Genomic DNA, 24,752 nt, shown 5'->3' with positions numbered 1-24,752 from the left:
CACAGTATTAGTATGACATCTGAATTTCACTGTATAACTGTGTCCAAATTAGCAGATTGGTTTTAGAAATACAAATTATATACAGTAAATAACATTAATATATAAACTAAATAAAAATGTTTATCTTGCCTACTTAATATTGGAATATCCTGTAATGTTAGAATCCCTCTTCTTAAACTGCATAATTGGCTATCTGAGGTAAAACATATATTATGATTAGAAACTAGAGTTACAGTCCTAAAGAAGGATATGTAATAGGGACTGTGGTATAAGTGCATATTTCTAAATATAATTACAAACTCTTTTCAAAGCCCCACTCTAAATATTCCAAATAGCAAATAGAGACAGTGAGAACAGGTCTCAAAGTGGCCTACACTGAAGCATGTTCACAGTAACATAAATATGTGATATGTATATAATGTAGATATAATAATAATAAACTTGTAGTTTATTAAATGTATTATGGGCAAAATCTACACCAATAAATCTACACTCTTTTCACATAGAATTGAGAATAGTTAAGGATATATATATATATATTTTTGCGGGTCTATGGAACCAGTATGCTTAGCCTTGAGATTCCTTTTACCTATCAGCACTAGATAACTGTCTCTAATTCATATCTGAAATTTTTTTAATCCAAAACTATATCCTGAAATTATGGTTTTTGATCATGTATCATTGTTCTCACTGACCTTTGCATTTCTACTCAATCACATGTAAGATTTATAAATTGGTACTATTCAAACCTAGCTATGTTATGATTTGTAGAGGCCACATGTCATGCCAAAACATATCTATTATACTGTTGTTGTTCTCTAGCCCCACCTAGCAGCCAGAGAGACAAATACGCCCCAACTATATTGCCTGAAGCGGACACTGCCCATTTACCCATGCTGGGAAGCCAGACTCATTTCCTTCAGCATTTGGAGAAGGCAAAAGCAGCCATTTTAATCTGTGGCACATGGTCATCCAAAGAGAAACCCACATCCCACACATAGAGCATCGCTGGTGAGATTTAAATTGCTGGTATTTACTAATTGTTAGGGTTAGCACTAACTTAATACTGTTTATTTTAAATTTAAGTCTCACTATATGTATCCCTATTTTCCTCATTTTCACCATATCCTGCTCTCCCAATAAAGCATTCAGACCTATGCACACGGTCCACTTTATTGGAGGATAGGTGGGTTTAGCTGCCTGTCGAGCTGCACACTTATAATATTTGTTAGCTAGAGAAGAAAGGAAAGTATTCTGTGTAATAAAATAAATATTACCGGTACTAACCAACAAAATTAAAAACATTTTAATAAATAGTCAGCTAAATTGGCTGATACAATGTATTATGTAGAAGTAGAATTGGTGATCTGAAGGGAATGAGCTTTGTGTGACTCTAGAGTTATTGAAAGATAATTAGACAGCAAAAATCTCTATATGTCAATTTTAATTTGTGAATGAGTTTAGGAATAGTGAAGTATTTTTAATGTCTGATGAGGCATGCAATGTCTCCTGATTGTTTCCCGAATATATTTGTTTTTTCTTTCAGTGATACTATTAAAGCCTTGGCTAATATTTAGTATAAGTTAAGCTATATGTTTGTATGGCATGTATCTGACAATAACTCTGTTAATAGATGCATCAGCTTAGAAGATAAATAAACAACAGAGAAGAGCAGTAACCTTTTGAAAATTAAAATTCATTTAGTATCTTGTGATAGATACAAGATTCGATGAAATCAGCACATGATATAGTAGAAGTAATAGATATGGATTTATTGGATATAAATAGTATTGTTTCATTTTGGAAGTTATTGGAAATAAGACAACTCAGGTACTCAAAACATCCATCATTTTGCTATGGCTTAGAGAAATTTTGAATAGGATGATTATTATAGGACAATCTATATACAGTGGTGGGTTGCCACTAGTTCACCCGAACAGCGGCGGTGGGAGGCTCCGCCCACCCTCCCGGAAATTAACAAATATACTCTGCGCATGCAACTGAACCAGTAGCAAAGGTAAGTGAAACTCACCCCTGTCTATATACTACTAAAATTCTTGTTTCTATAAACTCAGTGAAACAGTGCATCATAGGATAGTTCTATCTGCAGGATTTCAGTTTTTCCCCTCAGCCATGAAAAGGCACTGGGTAACATTAACTCAATGTCAGCCATTATTTCTCAGTTCAATTTTCTATGTAAATATTGTTGCAGGGAAATCCACTATGTGGCTAAGAGGAATATGAAACAAGTAAAGTTACAAATTGTTGTGAATACTTTTACAAGTTTGCTATAATGATATGTTCGCACAATTGTCCAAGCTACCTGAATGAATTGCCATTTAGAAAGGACTGGAAAAAATAATCTTCTGAGATCCTGGAAAGCATCTGATCATCACTTTTGAAAATATTCGAATTAATATGCAATAGTGTATACACAATTTGTTACCATTGTTCCTACATTAGTTATAATTCAATTACATTTGGCATATGTTTTAGCTTTTTAAAAAAATATAGAAAATGTATATTTGAAACATGGATGACAATCCCAAAGCAGTAATGAATGGCCTTCTACAGCATGTTTCTTACATTAGAGAAAGATAAATAATTCAAACTGGAATTAAACTCTGGTAGCCAAACGACAATGTCTGCATTATAATGAAAACCACCAGTAATGTGCAATGCTTGTCTTCTGAATGATGTCAAATTCTTTTGAAATGTCAGTTCACTCCTGCTGCAGGCTGTTCTATCTATAAGCTAATAAAAAAACTGAAGAGATATGAAATGCTGAGACTGATGATACTCTGCTTTTCAAGCAATTTGCTATGGTCAAGTGATGGGAGAAAGAGGCAAAAAAGAAAAAAAAAAGACTTGCACTGTCAGTTTCTTTTACACAGAATATTTTGTCATGATCAATAAAAACATTTTCACCTTGAATTTAAAAAATATATCTTTAAAAAAAATCCATCCCATGTGTTAACAGGTGTGAATGATCTGACTCACTATAAAATTTCATAAAACTATTTTTCTATTTTTCACATGCTGCTAGTGAATATTTTTTATTCAAATTTTATCACTGTAACATAATGAATAATAGGTTTTTATACAATAAGAAAGGATATTTATACAAAAAATAAGCTAGGGTTGATTTATAACTACATTCAAGTTTATATAAGCTTAGATATTAGCATAAAAGTTAATAGTTACTTCATTTATTTTTTAAAATACAAAAACAACTGTTTTTAGACAACTGGTAGCGAAAATTTTGTGTAGTTCAGAGAACCGGTAGTAAAAATTCTGACTGGCCCCACCTCCATCTATTTTCTGCCTCCCAAGTCCCAGCTGATCGGGAGGAATTGGGGATTTTGCAGTAACCTTCCTCTGGAGTGGGATGGAAATGGAGAATTTACAGTTATCCTTCCCCTGCCATGCCACCAAACCACACCCACCAAGCCATGTCATGCCCACCAAGCCAAGCCCACAGAACCGGTAGTAAAAAGTTTTGAAACCCACCACTGGTGCAAGGATGGAAGGGTTCTGAAATTCTAGTATGCTACAATAATTATAACTTGCTATATCAAAAAATAGTACTTTGTATGTATTGTCTTTTTTCCCTATTAGGATTATAGCTTTATTCTGTAAGAATTTACTGATGCTTTATTGTTTTAAGATCAGACATTTTCTAGACGTCTCATAATGAAGACTACAGTAGTATGTTGTTTACACTATTGTATAAATTAATGGAGAATTTTAATGGGTATTTCATTATACTCAGTATTTTTTTTCTACCTGTCTATACTTATATTTCTGTTCTCAAAAAAAATATGGAAAAAAAACCATTTAGAATTAAAAAGGTCAGTGAGAAGACTTATCACAATAACCATATTTTCTGTTTGTATCACTTATCTTCTCTCCTGGTCTCAAAAAACATAGGCCTAGAGGAAGAACTTTTACTGAAGATCACAACATATGGCCAGACATTAATAAAACTGAATAGTCTGTCAGATATAGCAGCTGCAAGCTTTGAAAGATTTTAAATACAAAATCAGTACTTTAATGCAAAAATAAATTAAGAGTCATATCATATCATATCAGTGGGAAGTACAAGGATTATACCAGGGTACAATTCAATAGCCTTCCTTTTCTACTGGGACGATTTAAACTTCACTCAGTTTTGATGCTTATTCATACCAAAGTCAATATGCAGCAATCTATTTTGGAAGTAATATCCAACTAACTCAGTTAAACTTACTTTTTTGAAAACAAACATGATAACCGTATTGTATGTACCACTGATAAATTTTACTATCCAATAATGAATTTTACTGTGAATTATGAATACAGAATTGAATTTAATACTGACACAGTACTCTATCCTGGCTGTGCCAAGTGAATGGGATGTTGGCAACTGTATATTGGTTTGCAAGATAAACTTTATATTAAGGATCCTTGTTTGCATAGAATAATGCAAACAAAGGGTATGCGTGAAGTAAAATTGCCTTTATGCTCCTGTCATAGCACTAGTTAAATGTACCAAAATGAAGCCATTCTTATTTTTACTGTTAGATGACATTGTGTCTCCTGCATGAGAACAATTAATATTGGTAAGTCAGTATATTATTTCTCTAAATTACAGTAAAGCATTATGCAAAAGCATTCTTTGATCAATGTAATGGTGTGTGGTGGAAATCAATATTTCTCTGGTGATTACCATGACAGATAGATGGTTGTGATTTAGAATGTAAATTGGTGAATGGTAAAGAATTTTAATTGTCAATGAAATGAAAAAAATAGATACTTTTTATGAAACTACAAGAAATAAGGAAAGTATAATGATGATGAAGATGATGATGAAGAAGCTTCAGTTGTGTCTGACTCTTTTTGATTCTATGGGGCAAGTTTCTCCACATCTTCCAAACTTGCACACCTTCTTTGTTCTATGCTTATTAAAAATAGACCGATCTTATGGAAAGGAAATGATAAATATATACAGAGAAATAAATAATGAAAGGAAAATGGACATAATAGAAGAAGACATGATTTTAACTAAATGAAAAGAATTATGTTACTTATATAAAAAGATAAAGGTTCCCTTTGCGCATATGTGCTAGTCATTCCTGACTCTAGGGGTGGTGCTCATCTCTGTTTCAAAGCTGAAGAGACAGAGCTGTCCGAAGATACCTCCGTGGTCATGTGGCCAGCATGACTCAATGCCAAAGGTGCACGGAACGCTGCACCAAAGGTGGTCCCTATTTTTCTACTTGCATCTTTTACGTGCTTTCAAACTGTTAGGTTGGCAGGAGCTGGGGCAAGTCACGGGAACTCACCCCGTTATGTGCACTAGGGATTCGAACTGTTGAACTGCCGACCTTTTGATCGACAAGTTCAGTGTCTTAGCCACTGAGCCACCATGTCCCACCATGTTACTTATATAGGGTATCATAAAAGTATCTGGAATAAGCTGCTGAAAAGAATGAAAAAATATGTTTGATGTAATTATGAAGTGAAGTGAAAAGGACTGTGGATAAGAAAAATGCATCTAAGAGAATGATTGCTGTGAAAATACAGTTGAGAGGCAGATATTTATTTTCTCAGAGAGAGAGAGAGGGAGGGAGGGAGGGAGGGAGGGAGAGAGAGAGAGAGAGAGAAAGAGAGAGAGAGATATCAGCATGATGGGTTTACTTTCTTTGTAATACTTTGTTTTACGGAATATTGAAATATATAAAAACAGCATATAATATATACAAATGTAAGAAGCTCCATTAATGGTAAACTCTATGCCCAGTATCACAAAATGAGTAATCTCATTTGATTGATTTTCCATGTCAACACACCCTCCTATATGTGATCTTAAATTCTGGAAGATCTGTCAGCATATAGCAGTAGATTTAAGGAAATTGCTTACAAATATTTCCTGGATTTTAAAAAGTTCTTCTCTGAACTTTTTAAAATCCAAGAAGATAACAAGGGATTTTATTTACTTTAAAATAAAAAGGCTATAAAGTTGCCCAAAGGAATTTTGGTCTGCTTCAATGAGGCAAAGATCTCATATGAGTCTTTCACTCTTCATAGATAAAGAGTCGAGGTGGAGCCAATCCAGTTAAAACAGTCACTTTATTTTGTTGTTAGCTTCTGAGTCTATGAAATTGCTATCATCAAGTAAACAGTTCCTATGAAAAAAAGCAGCATGCCTTTTCAAAGATTTAAACAGTTCTGATTTCTAAGATCCATATTCATACCATCAGTACCTAATTGGTATTTAAGGGTAACTTACAAAAACATAAATAACATAAGATTATAATGAATTTGTTTTCAAAAGAATTACATGAACAGAAAGCACAGAAGGAAGGAAGGAAGGAAGGAAGGAAGGAAGGAAGGAAGGAAGGAAGGAAGGAAGGAAGGAAGGAAGGAAGGAAGGAATAAAAAAATGTCTTGACTTAAATGCTTTCTTGAAAAAAAACTATTTATTCTAGATATAATATAGGCAGGGTATTTTCAAATATCCTTTTTTTCAAAAGGCAACTGGACAGTTATTTCCTTGAGGAAGAAAACATTTCACTTCTCATCCAAGAAGCGAAATGTTTTCTTCTTCTTCCTCGAGGAAAAAACAATCCAATTGCCTTTTGAAAATAGCACCTTTGAGACAACTATGACTGGGATGAATGAGAATCTCTACAGACATATAAGCAGGGTATCAAATCCCAAGGAGTACTTGATGATAGTGATAGTAAGGTGGATATCGATGTCTTAAAAATGTCTTCAAGTAATGTTGTTTTAATACATGGTCAATCTTCAGATATTTAGACGACGTTAGCATTTACCATGACTTGTATCTGAAGAAATAGATGGACATTTTAAAACTATCACAACTAACTGTTGTGATACTTGTAGTAGGTTAAAACATGATTATCATGCATGCTATACAGAATGAGTCCGATAAACACCACAGGAGTATCTCACTCATCTAAGATACACCAAGGGGTTTCCTTCTAATACCGTATTTTTTGGACTATAAGACACACTGGAGTATAAGACGCACCTTAGTTTTTGGGGAGGAAAATAAGAAAAAAGCTGATTGGGGATGGATCAGCCTCCAAGAATACCCCAAGGGTATTCTGCTAAAGAGGTGAACTTTAGCAACAGGTTTGTTAGTTGTTAGCTCTGCACCTTGCTTTTTTTCAGCCTCTGAAACCTCCGTCTGAGAGGCTTTTTTTTTCAGCCTCTCAAATAGAGTTTCAGAGGCTGAACAAAGGTTGGGTGGGGCTACATTTGGACTATAAGATGCACCCAGATTTTCACCCTCTTTTTGGGGGTAAAAAGGTGCGTCTTATATTCCGAAAAATATGTTAACTGCATTCATTAAACCAGATGTTTCTGAAATTATTTACACTTATACAGAATGTTATAAATCTTTATATATTTATAATTGGTATAAGTATACCATATAATTAATGGGACCAAATTTATTTATCTCAGATGACAGAACACTTTAGATTTGCGCTTTTTTGTTTTGTTTTGTTTTTGTTTTGCTGTAGTGATTAATTGTCACCATATTATCTCAAATAAAGCTAATTTTAATTAGCTGCTTGCATCTTAGCTGAGATTTTAGCTGATTGAAAAGATATTTAAACAATTAGGGGGGAAAAAGAAGAAAAAGAACATCGAACTATAATACATAAAATATATAATACATAAAAAAACCTTTAATAACTGGATAATAGTTTTTACAGTCCAATTCTTTTAATTGTGAATTGGAGATGTAAAAATGAAAAGAAGTAAAGCTGAGAACAAAGCCTTTTATTACTAGTAAAATTTGCAAAAAGTTGACCTAATCACTATCCATTTATGATGATACTAGCCATTCATTATTCAGGATAATAAGGTGCAAATATAAAGCATTATAGAAGTCATCCATCAATTAATTCTGAAGAAGCAATTTTATCATGTATCATGCGTCTTTTAATTTTTGTGAGTAAATATGTTTGGGGTAAAAGTTTCCTAAGCATTATTAGTGCAGAAGGAATATTTTAAACTTTTCCTTTAACAGTTTTGAAACATTTCTAAGGCAAACTGAGCATCAAATGCTAATTTTGTTTTACATATTTATGGAACTATTTTTTCTCTGCCTGTATCTCTCTTTAATTATACTCATTAGTATTTAACAGGTACAGTCAAGGACAATAGCTGTTAGCCATGAATATTCCAGTGGTACCATCAGTTCTTTTAATAAGTCATCCAATTCTATTCCTTTAGATAACTATATCACTCAAATTGCATTCCCACTTTAAAAGACACCTTTTCTTTTAGTTCAAGATGAACAGAAAGAACTTAGATTTTATAACTCTATGGACTGTGCAATTCAAGAAGTTAAAACCTTTTATCAGTGATGGTTAGCAGACAGATAAGTTTCCCAAGAAAAATGATAGAGGTAGAGCATGTGCTACATGAATTCTGATTTGATTCAGTTATGGATGGATAATTTGGAATCTGATTTAAAGAATATGGCTTATTTTTTAAAAAAATATAAATTTTACTAAAGTTATATTTTAAAAATATAGCTTTTTAAAGTAAGATAAAGATTAATACAAACCAATATAAACTAAGAAAAGGAAAAGAAAAAGAAAGAAATCAAAGAGAAAACTAAAAGTATGAGAAACAAAAAAAAATGAAGAGGGGGAGAAAAAGAAAAATGATAAAAAGTAGTAGTTTTAAATCTTTATAGTAATTCTAAATATAATTATAAATTTACCTCTTCCTCTGTGGTTACATTACCCTCTTCTTTTTGATTATATATAATAATCACAACCATAAATCATAAGTGCATTTTGTATATCTCATAAGGCACACATAAAAGTACATAAGAGAGTTCCAATCAACAATAAACATAGATACTGTCTATGATAAGTTAATTTAGTATCTCAGCAACAGTGGTGGGTTTCAAAAATTTTTAGTATTGGTTCTGTGAGCGTGGCATAGTTGGCTTGGCATGGCTTGTGGGGCATGGCTTGGTGGGCATGGCAGGGGAAGGATACTGTAAAATCTCCATTTCCTCCCAATCAGTTGGGACTCAGGAGGCAGAGAATAGATGGGGGTGTGGCCAGTCAGAATTTTTACTACCAGTTTTCTGAAATACTCAAAATTTCTGCTACCAGTTCTCCAGAACTGGTCATAACCTGCTGAAACCCACCTCTGCTCAGCAAGTAATATAATCTTGGGCAACCATTCATCCACAGTGTGTAGGACCAATTTTTTTTATCTTTGTGCATATAATAATCAGCTGAAGTTATTGTATACAAAAATAAACTTCCATGAGATTTTTTTTCAACAGTTTGTCTATTAATTCTAAAATAAAAACCTCTGGTCTCAATTGTATATTAATCTTTAAAATCCTCTCAATCAGTAGATGCATTTCTTTCCAGAATTTTCTAACTTTTGTATATATTATTATTATTATTATTATTTATTTGATTTTTATACCGCCCTTCTCCCGAAGGACTCAGGGCGGTGTACAGGCAGAAGTAAAAAAAACAGACAATACAATATACAGTTTTAAAATGCAAGTTAAAAAACTTATTATAATTAGCCTAAAAACTTTAAAATATATAAAAAACTAAAACCCCATTTAAAATTAGTAATCAGAAATTTAAAATCGATAAAACTTAAGCCAGCCCCGCGCGAATGAAAAGATGTGTCTTCAGTTCGCGGTGAAAGGTCTGAAGGTCAGGTATTTGGCGTAAACCCGGGGGAAGCTCGTTCCAGAGTGTGGGAGCCCCCACAGAGAAGGACCTTCCCCTGGGGGCCGCCAGCCGACATTGCTTGGTGGACGGCACCCTGAGAAGTCCTTCTCTGTGAGAGCGTACGGGTCGGTGGGAGGCATGCGGTAACAGCAGGCGGTCCCGTAAGTACCCAGGCCCTAAGCCATGGAGCGCTTTAAAGGTCGTAACCAAAACCTTAAAGTGCACTCGAAAGGCCACAGGTAGCCAGTGCAGTCTGCGCAGGAGCGGTGTTACATGGGAGCTACGCGTAGCTCCCTCTATCACCCGCGCAGCTGCATTCTGGACTAACTGAAGCCTCCGAGTGCACCTCAAGGGGAGCCCCATGTAGAGAGCATTACAATAATCCAAGCGAGAGGTAACGAGCGCATGAGTGACTGTGCACAAGGCATCCCGATCAAGGAAGGGGCGCAACTGCCGAACCAGGCGCACCTGGTGGAAGGCCCTCCTGGAGACGGCCGTCAAATGATCTTCAAACGACAGCCGTTCATCCAGGAGGACACCTAAGTTGCGCACCCTATCCTTTGGGGCCAATAACTCGCCTCCAACAGTCAGCTGTGGCTGCAGCTGACTGAATCGGGATGCCGGCATCCACAGCCACTCCGTCTTGGAGGGATTAAGCTTGAGCCTGTTTCTCCCCATCCAGACCCGTATGGCTTCCAAACACCGGGACAGCACTTCAACAACTTCATTGGGGTGGCCCGGGGTGGAAAAGTAAGCTGGGTGTCATCAGCGTACTGCTGGTATCTCACCCCGAAGCCACTGATGATCTCACCCAACCGCTTCATATAGATGTTGAACAGAAGGGACTATCTATCCCTTCTGTTCTATCTATCTATCAAACATGACAAAATGTCCCTTACTGTGGTTTACATTTCCAAGATAAATTTGAAGTACCCTTATACTTTGTGATTTGTAGATGATAGTCTGGTAACATACCAATTCTATGTTTATACATCAGTTTATAAATCATCTTATAAAAAAATCTATTTTAGATTATAGTATAGTGTTAAATTTAATCCTTTTAGCTGCATATTTTCCTTTTGTTCTATTTCTACATTATAATCAAATTCTGCAGCCCAATTTGTCATAATATTCTTTCACTTGTTTTTGTTTCAATTTTTATAGAGATTTATACATTTTAGCAATTATAAATTCATAATTTATATACAGTTCTATGTCAAACATTTCTAATGTTCAAACTCATAATTTATTTTGTCTATTTTAAATGTTTATAATAGTTATACTGTAAGTAAGAAAACCACTTACAATGATATCCTTCTTCACCCAGTTCTTCTCGCCAAAATGTTTTCAGGCAGGTTATATTTATTCCATATTCTCAATATGGATTAATCCATATTAACTTTGATTTTATTGTACCAGAAATATCATGCTACCCAAATCTCAGGTCATGCCCACTTTTTCATTGAAACTAAACAGAGCATGCTGCAAATGTAACTTCAAATTAGGTAAAGCCAATCCTCCTATTTCTTTGCATCATGTTATATTCAGCTCATATTTTTTTTCCTGCCACAAAATGTAACATATTCTTCTGACATTGTTTAAATGATGCATCAGTTGTCAAAACAAACACACCATTCTGAAGCAAAAATACCATTCTAGACAAGATATTCATTTTTATTACAGAAATTTTCTCTAGTAATGACAGCTGTAGTTTCTCCCGTCTTACCATATCTTAACATACTGTAGTTATTTTGAAATAACATACAATTCATATCTGTCATACTGATAACTTGATATTTTATCTTCTCAATCTTTTTTATTCATCACTTCTGTTTAATCTTCTATTTTCATGTGTGTGTGTGTGTGTGTGTGTATTCAACTTCTGTTTATTAATCTTGAAATATGCTAATGCAGCAAATTCTTTTAATTTGTGCATTCATATTTCCTTTAAAGGATCTTTCAGATCAAAACCAAGTCCTATCTCTGCAGTTACTAAAGCAATCTTTCCTTCCTTCCATTCTTTGTGCTTTTCTGGTAGTAGCCATTATAATTTTTCATCCCTTTAAGCTTTCCCAAAATTACTGCTGTTATTCTTAATTAATGCAATGTATATAATCTTTTAAGAGCCAGTAAAATACGATTTATCCATATGTGAGCTGAACATTCAATTTTTATTGATTTTTTTTTTCAGGAACCACAATTTACCATACTTTAGTACCGTGATGGTGAGCCAGCGGTGAAATGTAAAATTTGTTACTACCAGTTCTGTCGGTGTGGCTTGGTGGTGGTGGTGGGAAATGTGACTGGGTGGGCATGGCCAACTTTTTTTTTACTTTTAAAAGCATTTTTTCTACAACCTCTTCTGCTGAGTTGCCTGATCATCAGAACCCTTTAAAAGCACTTTTTTTACAACCTCTTCTGCTGAAGAAGTTCTAGAAAAAATGCTTTTAAAAGGTTCTGTTGATCCCAGCTGAGCCGCGCAATCATTAGAGCCTTTTTTTTTTTTACTTTTAAAAGCATTTTTTGGCCAAAGGAAAAATGCTTTTAAAAGTAAAAAAAACCAACAACCTCTGATGATCATGTGGCTCAGCTGGGCATGGGCAGTGGGGGCACGGATTTTTGCTAGCGGTTCTCCGAAACACCCGCTGCCATTGCTACTGGATTGGGTGATCCGGTCCGAACCGGGAGCATTTCACCCTTTTGGTGAAGCTATAGCATGTGCGCCAGAGGTGGCACGCAACACCCTTTCTGTGGCACACGAGCCATTGCCCCAGTTCAGCGCCACCATGCATTTGTACGCACCTCCCGCCAACCAGCTGGTCTTTGGGTCTCTGCCGTGCATGCAGGGGATGCAGGGGGGGTGCGGGAGGCATGTGTGCATGCATGGGGGGTGGGATGCATGTGCATTCACAATTGCACATGCGTACTTGGGCATTTGGTCTGGAAAAGGTTAGCCATCACTGCTTAGTATGTAAAATCAAAATAACTTGGGAACTTCCATTGCTGATCTAGCTACCAAGAATAAAAATTTAAAAAAAATCTTATTCAATTCCATTATCTTCCTTGAGAATTCTGAAATGCATTCTATAGTGTAATTTTTTCTTCTTGAATATTTGCTTTCATTTGTCATATATCATATGTTCTGTTGACAATTCTCCTGACATTTTGATGAGTAGTCATGAAATATTTGTGATATTCTTATTGAAATTAAGTGCCAAATCTGTAATATCACCACTGTAGCTCTTGTTTAGAAATTTAAATTGTTTAGATCTTTAAATTTAAAGATGTCTGGTTTCCATAACTTTTACTTCTTTTAGTAGAGGTTGCTTACTTGCTGTTCAAATAACAAATACTATACATATTTGAGATTGTCTTTTTAGATTGGGTTGGATACTTAATTATTGATTTCTCAAAATTTGTTCAGTAGGAAATCTCCCATATATATATTTAATAATTATAATAATAATTTAGAGTCATGTGGAATTTACTACCTGTTTATCACTCAGTCTCTTTTATTTCACACAGCATTGTTTGAGATCCCAAAGGAAAAAAGGATCTACATAGACTTTAGCAAGGAAAAGTAAAACTCAGGCAACTTGATAATTTCAGAAATTCTCATGAGACTTATCTAATTTGAAGTTGTAGCCAAAAGTCTTCAAAGACATCAATGTGTCTTTCTTTATCTAAACTAGTCATAGGCACTTACCCCAATTATATTTCAAGTGTATTATAATAAATACATTAATACAGTTAAAGTCATGAAAAGGTTACAGTCATTAGTGTGAGCAATTTTTATTTTGGAGTTAAAACAATGTTATATATAACTTCTTTAGGGATTGATGTAATTAGGACAATAAAATAGCCTGTGGCTCATCCTTTCATTTAATATGTGTAAGGATTTCATGTGCATTTTCACACTTCCATGGAGAGAAGGATTTTTCTTGAAAAGCATTTGAAATTCTACTGTAAAACCATAATATCATTAGTCCAATACTACTAGTAATCAGCAATACTTCTTGCAGCTTCTCAGTACTTGAAGCTGAAAAGAGTTTGGACATTTATTGAGAAAATGATTTGAAGCATGTCTCCAAATCTACCATGAAATACTTAGAAAGATAAAGGTTTTGGAAGATCTTTCATAGATTCCAGATAGAATACTATTTAAAATCTGTTAGAAGTTTTGAGACAAAATGTGCAAAAACAGAGAGAATATAGAAATATTCAGATGACAGCAGGAAACATTGGGATGCTATTATTTTTCCCAAAGAAGTTGTTATAATGCTGACTGAAGGATGACTGATATTTTTACACCTTTCATATTCATCTTTCATATTCATGTCTACAAAAGCAATGGCTTTAGAAAGCTTAATAGCTATGCAAACTCAGCAAACAAAGCACAGTAAGAATTGCTAAGTGCATTTAATATACTGAAAGCTAAGAAAAGTTAGCTTTTACATAATTCCTGTTTAGATACAGTACCTTCCATATGATAAGGCAGCAATTACTATTTTTTGTCATGATAGTCAGAAAAAATAAATACCAATATTATGATTATCTGAATGAAATTTCCCTTAGTTATTTAAAAATTCAAGGAGATATAGATACACTGTGAAAATTATATATGCAAAACTGATTATGTTTCTCCCAGAATTCTCTATATAAAGAGGCAGGCAGGCAGGCAAGAGTATCCTGGTGTTTCTCACTTCTGAGTGAATACTTTTTCTGATTTCTTCAGTCATGGTGGGTTTTTTGGGGGGGAGGGGAATTGTTAAGTTAAATAGTAATACTAATTTGTAGGCAACATCCTTTGGTATCTTTGATGTCTGGTAGAATACAGCATCTGAGGAATTGGCAATAGTTCATGACTTGGAATGCCAAATGTTGGTTCTTCTATTTTTGCCAATACTTAATAGAGATCCATGAGTTCCTTCAGAGGAAAAAGTTTGCAAGAATATTAGTATTAATAACAATAATAGCTACTGTGTGACCAACCATAATAATATCACAAACAAATATACAAAATCACCATCAGTCAATTGCAAAATGCAGCTTTACTTGGAACAGCTTACCGCATATCTTGCGATCATACCTTTAACACCATCAAACATCAACATCTGCCTATTTCAAATCAATTGATAGGTAGATAAAAATGTCAAATCCAGTCTAAACAGCTGGATATCTGTGTGACTGACCATAGTAGACAATGTATTAAACAACATCTGTCTATCCCAGGAGCTTGAAAAAAAATGAACAGGTAGACAAAAATGCCAAATCCAGTCTAAACATTTAGCTAACTATACAAAAAATTATAATAATACTAAGAAAGCAAAGATAGTACAATAATGACAAGCACCTTGGGTGCAATTCCAAAACATCTGGAGCATTACTTGGACACCATCAGCATTTCATTGTATACATGAACTTTGACATAATTACTCTCAGTCAATTGCAAAAGGTAGTTTTACTTGAAACAGCCTATAACCTGTGACAATATGCTTAATATTATTAAACAACAGCATTTGGCTATCCCAGTCTTTTCAACAAAAAATTCCATAACCAGTTTAAATCTGGCTGACTCTGTGACCAACCATAATAGAATAGAATAGAATAGAATAGAATAGAATTTTTATTGGTGATTTTGTCTTGGTGCATATGCTCTCAGTGTACATAAAAGAAAAGAATTTGTCTTGGTGCATATGCTCTCAGTGTACATAAAAGAAAAGATACCTTCATCAAGGTACAACATTTACAACACAAATGATGGTCATAGGGTACATATGGTATAGTAATAATTGAAAGAATTTATTCAAAAGCAGTAAAGTAGTGCATTTATCAGAAAAAAATGAATCCAATCACTTCCTGAACAAACAAGAGGTTGGTGCTAACAATTATCATCATTACTGGGTTAATTATTATATCTTCTGGGGCCAAACAGCAGGCTATCCTTTTGTATTGTAGCCTGATCGGACATGCAGTTATTTCTGGGCAAAGTAAACTCATGCATCAAAATAATGCTTAGGAATCCATATCCCTGGCATCTCTTGTGGGGACTGATGCCAATAGTATGGTCACAAAGAGAGTTAGTCTCCCATAAAACATTTATATATACATTCTTTGCAATTTACACATTTGTATTCTCTACAAATCTGGGTGAGAGAAGCTGTAGGCCATAATTGTATTTAAACATCAAGACAGTTACCAGAACATCAAGACAGTTACCAGAAAGCAGAGTTTAGATTTTTTTTTTAACACTATGGACTATTTAAAGGAGGTGAATAAATCTGAATAAGGACAGGTTTGAGAAAATTACAATCTGCTTCCTTTAGCAGAAGAGGAAGCTCAATTAACTTGTTAAATTATTCATAGTGAAATTTGCTAAACTTTAGCACCATTCCCATCTCCATTTAATTTTTGGCATCACTGCTGAGCCTACTAACAAGGGTACCAATTAGTGCCAAAGAGAGGTGATTAATGTCTTAAGGAAAACAAATCACCCACTGCAACTTTTGGTTTGCACTGTAGGCTAAAATGTTGAAAGACAAGAGATATGTCTAATTTAATCCAAATCATGATATCAGTTGAAGGATGCATAAAATCTATGATGGAAATATGAAATATTTCAAGAAAAATTAAATACATTTGCATAATATCTAGGTGCTGTGATTTAATACTGATGTATTTTTTGCAGAAAAAAATAAAATGTTTCAGTAGTCATTTTTAGGATAAAAATACAGTTAAATATAAATCAGTTTGCAACAGATATATATCTATTCTGTTAATATTTTTAAAGATAGCAATGAGATAAGAATCAATCAACTAATGATTGGAACTATAGTGCTTGAGGTCTCTGGCTTCTAGAGCAGCAGCTTGTTTCTCCCATCATTCTTATGTTGGGGGGCAGCTTTTTCATCCTTTGGATTTAAGGAGGAAAACTGAAATGATTCCATTTGCTCTCTAGACTGCCATTCCTCATGAACAAATGATGGAAATCAAGGTTTCTCCAATCAACTGGTAAGTTGAGTAATAGCGTGGCAGTGTATTTCAACATGTTGGCATCTGTGATGCAGCCTAAATTTATGAACACTAGAACTGACCTTTCTTATTTCCAATACACTTTGGATTATCATTTCTTCTTCAGTTGAAGAGAGAATTTCTTCAGATATAGAGGAGGAGGAAAGAGAAGTGTTTCTTTTTTATGGTTTTCATTATTTCTGGGATTATATTTATAAATGTTTGAGAATTTTACTTCATTTTACTTGCCACACAAAATGCTGATCACTAAAAACTTTAAAATATTTAAATGGAAAATATACTTTTCTTTTTGAAAGAGTGAAGTATTTTTTAAGACAGTAGAGAATATTGTTAATAAATTTCTGCTGTTACATTAGAGTCTAAAATTTTGGATTGAAAATTCTTTTTAAAAATTTTTACCTGTATACCAGGCAAAAAAATTATAAATGTTTATTTAACAACTATTTGGAAGAGCAACCAAACAGGACAGGTAGTTAAGAGATAGTTAAGACTGCAGAAACGTAAAAATGCAAGTAGAAAAAATAGGGACCACTTTTGGTGGAAGGTAACAGTGTTCCGTGCACCTTTGGCATTGAGTCATGCCACCAATATGACCACGAAGACGTCTTCGGACAGCGCTGGCTCTCTGGCTTTGAAACGGAGATGAGCACCACCCCCTAGAGTCGGCAACGACTAGCACGTATGTGCGAAGGGAACCTTTACCTTTACCTTAAGACTGCAGAAAAACTAATTGCAACCAGCCTGACTTCCATTGAGGATTTATATACTGCACAAATCAGAAAGAGCACTGAGGAAATATTTACAGATATTTACAGATCTCTCACATCCTGGACATAAATTGTTTCAGTTTCTCCCCTCAGGATGCTACTGTAGGGCATTGCATGCTAAAACAACTAAACACAGGGATAGTTTTTTCTCTTGTGTATCACTCTACTGAACACCTAATTCCCACAGTATTGTCTTATATCTAAAGATATTTATCCATGTAGTAGGACTGTATTACTATTATCCTTCTCATCTTTCATTTTACTTCCTACTATTGGTATCTATGGTTATATTTCTTTGTATGTACACTGGTAGCTTATCCATGGTAGACAAATTCTTTGTGTGTCCAATCGCACTTGGCCAATAAAGAGTATTCCATTCTATTTCATTTCATTCCATCATAGAATTGATTTGTGATAGGAACCATTATTTGAGAAACAGTAATATAAGTATTAATTGCCAAAATGTTTTGTGTAAAATATTATCGGTTTAAACAAATATTGTTTTCTATGCAGTTTCTGTGCATATAAAGCCTTTGTGAAGCTTCAAATGAGTAAGTCATTTAGTAAACTTAAATTAGTCTTTGGAAGCAGATTACCAAATCAAAATGGCAACTTGTTTCAAACAAATGAATCAAATCAGGTAGGTTTGAAGCACTTTAGACCTCTGATAGCTTCTCTGCTGTTTCTGGAATTTTAACAGACAACAACCAATGTTTCATGTATGATTTCAAATATGAAAAACATTGGCAGGAGCGTTAAGTGCTATGATCAGTTCACTGACTTTAATGATGGACTCTACAACACAAAAATGTATAATACGATTATTATGTCATTAATTATTTTTTAACTATAATTTGAGGTGCTAAGCTTGATATGCTCTTGGTTTCAATCATTCCGTTCCCTTAATAGGCCCCACTATTAAAGTCATGATTTTCATGGCTGGCTATCACCTGCTTGACAGGATCCTTGAAAATTAATTTTCACACATGCCCTGGAATTAGTGTAGTGTCCAAATCAGGACAACTTGCTTGAGTTAGAAGTGGGTTTGTTCATTTTGCAATTACCACAGGCATTAGGCATAGAATAAAGTTCAGTTAAAGGACAATTATTTGGATAATGGATTTCTTTGGATTCTTATCATATTTGTGTAGCAAAGAGGTCAATATCTACCAGTTGGCTCTAGAGATGACAACTCAGCTGTTAATTCAGTTGGCTTCTGTCGAAAAAAACAACCTGATAAAGGTTGATTGTCTTTTGCCTGCTGAGCTGGTTGTTTCGTAGTCTGGCCTATCTGCTCCATCTAAGTCCAGGGTCCTCAAACTTATTAGCTTATTGACTACTTCATTAAGTTTCAAAGTCTACATCTACTTCTGTACTACTTTAATTAATAGTACAACAAATGATACTAATAATAGTAATAGTAATAATGTTGACCATAGATAGTGCAATTGACCTTGGGAAATCAATATTTTTTTTCTTTTTATTTTTTTCTTTTTCTTTTTGCTACTAGAATAAGATTTGGTTCCATAGAGAGCTTCCATAGGGGAAGTAGAAATCTTACTAATTCCTTTCCATCACTGTCCACTAGCAAGTTCTTCAAACTTCCCAGCATTTTAATTTATGTACCCATCGTTTTGCTCTTCTTTCTCCTTCTTTTCTACATGAAATGTTTCTCCTGGTCCCTAGCTTTCCAGTGTTGTCCTTTCCCTAATTTACCATAGCTGACTATGTCCTTGATATTTTTTTTCCTGCTTCCCCAGAACAGTTCTGCCAAGAATGTTTGTGCCTTGGTGTGAATGTGGACCACTTGAAATTGGCTGTTCTGAACAAGGAATGATTAATGTTTTACACATCATCCCTGTTAATTAAGCAGGAAAGGGGCCAAGGTGAAAATGGCCATTAATTAGAAATACTAACAGTCAGCTTTTCTTTAATTAGGGAAGGGCAATGGTTAGGTCGGGCTCCTGTCGAATCTGTTGATTTTAAAAAGGCAGAAATTATTATTTCAGATGCTTTCATGGCTATTGGAATACTTACTTCATATGCATTTTCTATTAGGTTGTTGATTATAACTTCACTAAAGATTATTTTAGCAAATGTAGGCCTTTTAAGACTTGAGGCAATTCCCACAAGTTTGCTTCACTTCAGAGGAAAAAAAACAATTGCTAAAATTAAGCCAGTCTCCAAGGCTGGTTATATTCCATCTAAAAGAGTTGTGCATCTGGAGTAATGCAAACTTGCAAAGATTCTATTAGATTAGAATATATTCACAACTAATTTGTAGACTAATTATTTCTAGTTCTAGTAAAGTAAGCCAATGAGAGCTAATTAATATACACGTTGTAGTCATAGAATCTCAGATTAAATAGTGGTGAAGGGGTTGGCTGGACACTGTATCTCATTTGCTTCTGTGCTTCAGAACTACTATTCTTTAGTTTAAGCACTATCTCTGTCCTGGTCCTTATTCCTAGATTCACTTCTTTTTATTTGTGCAGAACATGGATTATTCTCTGTATAATATGATGTGCCTGTCATTTGAAAAGTTTACTGTCTCTCATGCCATACTTATATACTTTGGATTATACTTTTTTGAAAGTTAACATACATAAGTTAATTTTTGAATTCAGACCTTTGCTATACCAGTAACTTTTAAAGAATTTCTCATCAAGTGACTAAAAGTTAGAAAAAAATAAAGAGGTTCTCATCTGCAAGACTTTGTAGCTGGCAAGCAGTCTGCTAAAAGGCATCAAGAAACCATCAACATTATTTTAGTGTGTTTTTTTTACTGTACGGTACCTACTGTAACAGCATGTTTTCTAAATTTTCCATTTTCAGCCTCTGAAAGATAATATAAATTTACAATTTATTAATGGATAAATTAGCTCAATGGTTTTAAAGATAGCCTCTTTTATTGGAGTTTTTCATTTCTATGTGTCCTATTATTACTTTCATTTAGTAACTTCTTTTAGCTAACCTTCAGTTATTGAGTCTGTCATTTGCATCTCTATACCTGTCTGGTTTGGTTCTGCAACCCAACAAGACAGGCACAGACTTCAGAGGATAATTAGAACTACAGAAAAAATAATTGCTACCAACCTGCCTTCCATTAAGGACCTGTATATTGCACATGTCAAAAAGAGAGCCGTGAAAATATTAATAGACCCCTCACATCCTGGACATAAACTGTTTCAACTCCTACCTTCAAAATGACACAGACCAGTTGTTCTGAAGAACAAGAACAGTTTTTCCCCAAACACCATCACTTTGCTAAACAAATAATTCCTTCAACACTGTCAAACTATTTACTAAGTTTGCACTACTATTAATCTTCTCATCATTCCCACCACCCATCTCCTTCCACTAATGACTGTATGACTGTAACTTTGTTGCTTGTATCCTTACAATTTATATTGACTAATATTGACTAATTTATGTTTCCTAATATGATTTGATTGCTATTTGTATCCTATGACTATCATTAAGTGTTCTACCTTATTATTCTTGATGAGCGTATCTTTTCTTTTATGTACACTTATGCACCAAGACAAATTCCTTGTGTGTCCAATCACACTTGGCCAGTAAAATTCTATTCTATTCTATTCTATTCTATTCTATTCTATTCTATTCTATTCTATTCTATTCTATTCATCATAAAGTATATCAGGAAAGATTCTAATTGTTGTAATTAAATATGATAAAAAGGAATATTGCTTTGGCTTTATGTTTTCTTTAAAAGAAATTCCTGAAAGATCTAGGGATCTCTATCACATGATCGTTAACTTGTTTGAAAATTCCATTCTTGGGCAATTTAAGATAAATCATAACATTAAAAACAAAAAAAACAAACCAGCAACCATAGTGTAATTATGTCAGAATCAGAAATTGTTCTTAAAACGTCTTAAGTATATCACACATACATACCTCTCCTGGGTTTAAAAAGATAGAGAAAGAATAATGCCTCTGAGTCAGTGATTGGCAGCAAACAAGTCCTCACTTGAAACAAACTGAATTCTCACCAAATTCTTCATCTATAACTCTGAAACTTTGTTTTCAGGATTCAAAATCCTCATCAAACTTCTCCCTATGTAACCCATTAGACCACTCTCATAAATGAAACCTTTCAAGTCAATACTTAGAACTCTCAATCTTCAACAGGCTATCAGCAAAAATGATTTAGCAGAGCTATTGCTGTAATTGTGAGAAACAGACAAAATCAATGTTTGATGCTGCTCCCTTATCCTGACTATCAATGCTATATTGCTACAGCAATAAAGCATTGGATTTTAAACATGTAACAATATAGACCTGAATTTAAAACATGTAAGAATATAGACCTGAATAAAACTTCTTTAAAATTTATTCATTTACTCACTTATTTAATTACAGAACTTATATGGCTGCCTATATCACATGAAGACTCCAGGAAGCTTATAACAATTCATAAAAAAGTACTTTCTCTCCAGCACCGGACCAATAATTCTGCAGCTCAATCTCCATCCTATTCCAATGCTTAGGGGAAGAGCCATGTCTTCATAGCCCTCTGAAAGGCTAAAAGAGGGGGAGAACCGCAAGTGTCACGGTGAGACTGGCTGGAAAATAGCAGGCTCTGACAAGCCTTGTGAAAATCCAGCCAGACAAACCGCTGTCGGTGGTGGGGGTGTCTTCGGACCACATCTGTCTTGTAGGGATGGTGAAGAAGAGAGTTACTTCAGACAACCAAGCGGAACAGGCAACTTCCTCAGAGGTCGGAGGAAATTCTTTGATCTGGAGACAGGTGTGGTGGCCCATATGACCATCATGAAGCTGGGGCAACTGGAATAAGATTTGTGCAGGTGCAGTGTTTTGGATGGATTACTGGTACCGGGTGAGTGATTGGCCAACTCACTGGTAAAAAAGAAGTATTTTAAAAAAAAAATAAAAGAAGGAAAGAGGAAATAGCAGCTAATTGGCACTGGGAAATGTTAATGAAGGGAGAAGAACAAAATGGAAGTTAAAGCACTAAAGCCCAGAAAGGAGCTTAATATTTGAATTGGAAATTGGATTTATAGATATTAAAATTATTATTAAAAAAAGAAACCCGAAAGAAAATAGTTTCTGTACAAGATTGGACATAATCTTAAAAGTTTTGAACTTTGAAGGAAGTACAAAGAAAAATTCAAAATAGAAAAGCCTTGTAAAGGAAATTTTTCAATTGGATTTAAAATTGGATTTTAAACTGGAATTTGGGATATATAAAATTAAGAAGAGAAAGAAGAAACTTGAAAAACATTTGATAAGTGGAGTTAATACACAAATTGAATATTTTGCGACTTTGTTGATTTGAAACTTGTGGATTGGAGAGAGACATCTGCTGGCAGAAAGAAAGCACTACAACGAACAATTTGAAATCTGGAAAAAATTACAGTGACTTTGAGCTACAAGAGCTGTAGGAAATTTGAAGGAGGATTTCTTTTCTTTTAAGCTGTTTGGTCTTGACAACCAAAGGAGGTGGAAAATAATAAAACTGTAAATTGGAGTTAAAAACAAACCAGAATGTCAAAATGTGGCAGGAACTAACTGAGATGGTTAAAATGATGCATGTATCATTTAATTGTGATAGAAAATGAAAAACTGTGTCAGAACATATTCAATTGGATGAAGAGGCTAAAAACGAGAAGTAAGAAAACAGCACTGAAGATAAAGACATTGATGATGAGCAATTAAATGGTTATATTGGGAGTAACAATGAAAAAATTGAAGGGATAGGAGAAAACAACCTACAAAAAAGAAGCAAACTAAGGGAAGAAAAGGAAAGGGGAAAAGACTAGAGGAAAATATTTTTAATGATTACACTTGGATAAACAGTGGTAAAAATAGAGTAGGACAAAGCAAAAGAGAAAAGAAAAGGGGAAAGGATCAGGCACAAAAAGGTTTAATGATTATACTGAGATCAACAGTGGGGATGAGAGGAGAAAAGGGGAATAGAAGAGTAAAAGTTTTAAAAGTCAAAGGAAGGGTGCAGAAAGACATAATAATTATAAAAAGAAAAAAAAGAACATGAGAGAACATGAGAGAATGGGATAAAAGGAGGAAAATTTTAAGAGATGGATTGCTGGATGGACCAAGAGAAAATGATTAAAGGAGTAATTAATGGAAAGGAGCAAGGGTAATATGATATATACCTATAGTTATAAGTGAACTATATTATTAATATTTGTGAGTGTAATATGAAATATATTGTGTAATATGAATGGTAGAATGTAGAAAAACAAGGGAAAGGAGGAAAGGAAATATGCTATATACTTATAGAATCAAATGAACTGTATTAATCAGTATTGTAAAATAGAATTATGATATAAATTGTGAAATACAAAAAGATTGGTAGAAGGGATAATATGATCTTATTATGTATTTAGAAGGTATTAAGATATGGAACTTCAAATGAAATTGAAATTGAATAAGATATTAATAGAAATTAAGAAAAAAAGATGATTAAGAGATTAAGATAATGTTTGTATTTGAAAAAGGTGGTGTGAAAAACAAAACTGAAGAAATATATCATTTTCAGTAAAATGATAAAATTATTAAGAGAGAAATAAGAAATGGTAAATTGGTCCACCATAGAAAATAATTGACATTAATCAAACTATAGTTTGAAAAATCAAACTATAATAATAAAAAAATAGAAACTAAGGATGGAAATGACTATTTTTAAATTAAAGGGTTTCAATAGAAAAAAGGAAATAAGAGGAAACAAATTGATGATAATTTACAAATGTGGTGATTTTGAGAAATATATGTGATAAATGGAGAAATAAAAGTATGAAATGAAATGTTAAGATTGGAGGTTAGGGCGGATGGTAATATTGATTATACATTAAATACTAAGTAGAGATGGAAAAAAGTGAATAATGTGGCAGAAATTGAAATATATAACTTATAATTGGGAAGTACTTATGTTATAAGCTGTAAATTTTGACTCCATCAATACTCTATTCAGAAAAAATGTACTGTTTATGTTTAAAAAATACAAAAAATTACATATACATATACATATACATATACATATACATATAAATATACATATACATATACATATACATATACATATACATATACATATACATATACATATACATATACATATATATATATATATATATATATATATATATATGAAATTCTAAAAGTGTGGAGATTGATTGGATGCCAGGTGAAAGGATATTCCAAAGCACTGGAA

The sequence above is a fragment of the Ahaetulla prasina genome, chromosome 5, assembly GCF_028640845.1.
Source record: "Ahaetulla prasina isolate Xishuangbanna chromosome 5, ASM2864084v1, whole genome shotgun sequence".
NCBI classification, from domain to species: Eukaryota; Metazoa; Chordata; class Lepidosauria; order Squamata; family Colubridae; genus Ahaetulla; species Ahaetulla prasina.
Note: the sequence above shows the minus strand (reverse complement) of the source record.